The sequence below is a fragment of the Hyla sarda genome, chromosome 1 (genome assembly GCF_029499605.1).
Source record: "Hyla sarda isolate aHylSar1 chromosome 1, aHylSar1.hap1, whole genome shotgun sequence".
Lineage (NCBI taxonomy): Eukaryota > Metazoa > Chordata > Amphibia > Anura > Hylidae > Hyla > Hyla sarda.
This window is the reverse complement of record NC_079189.1, coordinates 37,682,154-37,686,391: the sequence shown is the minus strand read 5'-3', so window position 1 is coordinate 37,686,391 and position 4,238 is coordinate 37,682,154.

The window sequence follows — 4,238 nt, the reverse complement described above, 5'->3', positions numbered from 1 at the left end:
AAAATTCTCTTTTACAGGCTTCATCCCGCATGAAAAGGTTTGCCGATAAGAAAAGAAGAACCCCCCCCCCCATTTTTGCTCCCGGAGACAAGGTATGGCTCTCCGCTAAATATGTCCGCTTTCGTGTCCCCAGTTACAAACTGGGACCACGCTATCTTGGTCCTTTCAAAGTTTTGTACCAGATTAATCCTGTCTCTTACAAACTCCTTCTTCCTCCTTCTCTTCGTATTCCCAATGCCTTCCATGTCTCTCTCCTTAAACCACTCATCATCAACCGTTTCTCTCCCAAACTTGTTTCTCCCACTCCTGTTTCCGGTTCTTCTGACATCTTCTCCGTAAAGGAGATACTGGCCTCCAAGACGGTCAGAGGAAAAAGATTTTTTTTTGGTAGATTGGGAGGGCTGTGGTCCTGAAGAGAGATCCTGGGAACCTGAGGACAATATCCTAGACAAAAGTCTGGTCCTCAGGTTCTCAGGCTCCAAGAAGAGGGGGAGACCCAAGGGGGGGGTACTGTTACGCCGAGCGCTCCTGGTCCCCGCTCCTCCCCGGAGCGCTCGCAACATCCTCGCAATCGCAGCGCCCCGGTCAGACCTGCTGACCGGGTGCGCTGCGATACCTCTTCCAGCCGGGATGCGATTCGCGATGTGGGTGGCGCCCGCTCGCGATGCACACCCCGGCTCCCATACCTGACTCGCTCTCCGTTGGTCCTGTCCCGGCGCGCGCGGGCCCCGCTCCTTAGGGCGCGCGCGTGCCGGGTCTCTACGATTTAAAGGGCCACTGCGCCGCTGATTGGCGCAGTTGGTTTAATTAGTGTATTCACCTGTGCACCTCCCTATATAACCTCACTTCCCCTTCCCTTCCTTGCCGGATCTTGTTGCCATCGTGCCAGTGAAAGCGTTTCCCAGTGTGTTCCTAGCCTGTGTTCCAGACCTCCTGCCGTTGCCCCTGACTACGATCCTTGCTGCCTGCCCCGACCTTCTGCTACGTCCGACCTTGCTCTTGTCTACTCCCTTGTACCGCGCCTATCTTCAGCAGTCAGAGAGGTTGAGCCGTTGCTAGTGGATACGACCTGGTTGCTACCGCCGCTGCAAGACCATCCCGCTTTGCGGCGGGCTCTGGTGAAAACCAGTAGCAGCTTAGAACCGGTCCACTAGCACGGTCCACGCCAATCCCTCTCTGGCACAGAGGATCCACCTCCTGCCAGCCGAATCGTGACAGTAATGCACCTGATGTCACAATACAGGGATAATACACCGTCATGTGACAGTACAGGGAGAATACACAGTGATGTCACAGTACAGGGATAATATGCAGTGATGTCACAGTACAGGGATAATACACAGTGATGTCACAGTACAGCGATAATATGCAGTGATGTCACAGTACAGGGATAATACACAGTGATGTCACAGTACAGAGAAAATACACAGTGATGTAACAGTACAGGAATAATACACAGTGATGTCACAGTAAAGAGAAAATACACAGTGATGTTACAGTACAGGAATAATACACAGTGATGTCACAGTACAGGGATAATATACAGTGATGTCACAGTACAGGGATAATACACAGTGATGTCACAGTACAAGGATAATACACAGTGATGTCACAGTACATAGATAATACACAGTGATGTCACAGTACAGGGATAATACACAGTGATGTCACAGTACATAGATAATACACAGTGATGTCACAGTACAGGGATAATACACAGTGATGTCACAGTACAGGGATAATACACAGTGATGTCACAGTACAGGGATAATACACAGTGATGTCACAGTACAAGGATAATACACAGTGATGTCACAGTACAGGAATAATACACAGTGATGTCACAGTACAAGGATAATACACAGTGATGTCACAGTACATAGATAATACACAGTGATGTCACAGTACAGGGATAATACACAGTGATGTCACAGTACATAGATAATACACAGTGATGTCACAGTACAGGGATAATACACAGTGATGTCAAAGTACAGGGATAATACACAGTGATGTCACAGTACAGAGAAAATACACAGTGATGTCACAGTACAGGGATAATACACCGTGATGTCACAGTACAGGGATAATACACAGTGATGTCCCAAGGTTATTATGCACATGTAAGAGATTAGTGGAGGCTGCATGCCAGATGCACATGAAACAAGCAGCCACAGATGGAAGGGTCATAGGCGCTGCGTGGTGGGTCTAAGGCAGGTAGAGCAGGCGGGACAGAATATGCTTGTTTTATACAGTATAGTGTCACCATCGTATAGAAGAGAGGGAGACGTGTATGGGGTCTATGCTGGATTCCGAACATGGAGCTGATCCCTGCTCCTGCCTATTACAGGCGTATAGTAGGTAGGGCACACATACATGATAGGGTGTCACACTTAGGCTGCATTCACATCTCGTTTTTTACATACGGGTGCCGGATCCGGCTGGGGGAGGGGAAAACCGGGCACTCTCGTACCCCAGTTGGATCAGCCTGTAAATCCATTTACTTTAATGAGCCGACCGGGGTCAAACGGTGACTCCGGTTGGCTCAGTTTCGACCTATATCTAGTTTTGTGACCGGACCGATCCGGTTGGGAAACCGCATACGTGTCGAAACTGAGCCGACCGGAGTCACCGTTTGACTACGGTCGGCTCATTAAAGTAAATGGATTTACAGGCTGATTCGCCTGGGGTACGGGAGTGCCCGGTTTTCCCCTCCCCCAGGCGGATCCCGCACCCATATGTAAAAAACGAGATGTGAAAGCAGCCTAAGGCAGTGTTTCCCTACCAATTTACCTTCAGCTGTTGCAAAACTACAACTCCCAGCATGACTTCGGCTGTCCGGGCATGCTGGGAGTTGTAGTTTTTCTACAGCTGGAGGCACACTGGGTGGGAAACACTGTCGTATTGTGTCATCTAGATAATGGTGTCTGTGTGGTATCCCGGTACAGGACTTTGTCCTGTCCCTTGTCTAAAGTCCCCTCTGCTTGCCTGCTTGCCTATGGGCTTACCCCTGGTCACCTCATATAGATTGTATATTATTTCATATAGATATAGAGAATATATGTATAGGACCTTTTCCCAGGTCACGTGATGTACAGTTGTGATGTATAAATGTTTAAGGACCTTACAGGATCATGTGATGTACCCAGAGTTCACTGGGTCAGGACATACAGGTTTGCTGGCCAATGAGCTTTGTCCAGCCCCCTTAATATATAAGGGGCTGCTGCCACTAGATTCACTCTCTTAGCTCTTAGTTCCTGCAATACTGAAGCAAGGACATCTCATCAAACTCATCAGCAATATCAATTCAAGCTAGGCCAAAGCCTAGGATCCAGCAGCCACTAAAACGTGAGTTACTCAAAAGCTCAACCTTTCTAATCCTGTGTGCACCAGCTAAATAATATAATTAGTAGCACAGTGGATAGCATCAAAGCTCATTGCTCAAAAGTCCAAGCAATTTGGGGCTGAAGTGAGGAGTCCAGGCAGGGTGCATTACTAAGATCTACTGCTATCTATTTATCATGTTATCTTTCATTTACTTATTATTGTAATGTTATGGTATATTACGGCTACTGCTACACTAGTACCCATGAGTAAAGTTAGAGCTGCACCTTGCTATTATTTATATATCTGTCTACTTATTGCAATTACATTTATTTCTTTATCCTCACCGTCTTCTTTCTCTGTTACGATCTACCTCTCCTTATGAATGTATTTTATGTGATTTTATACCTTTGTTCTCTAATAAAGATTCTAATTGTTGTTATAAAATATACTTTGGTCTGTTGTGTTTGGTGAGAATGTCTTGGAAAGTGACCACTGTATAGTCTCTCAGATTGCTGTAGTAATTTAGTGACCATTACTGCGAATATGTGCAAAATCCGCAGCAAAGCCATGCTACGCTCTTCATTGCCGTTTGTACCTGAAAGGGTTAAAGACGTACCCGAAAAACGTGCGAAAATGTCCCGCGCTGGTCCGCGACCCGCCCCTGGGCATGGACATAAAGTACACATGTCGATGCCGAGGTGGAACTATAGTCTTCTGCTGGTGTTTGCTGGGGGACAGGAAGTCAGAGCTGCACCGATGACATGTACAGACATGGCGGAGCCCATCGATACACGTGAGGAGAGCAGCAAGATGGCGCCGGAGGAGAGGAAAGTTGCCGCGCAACTTTTCCAGGATCTTGCCGATCGCTAGCAGCAGTTGTCCATCGGGGCCGAGGAGGCCTACAACCTACC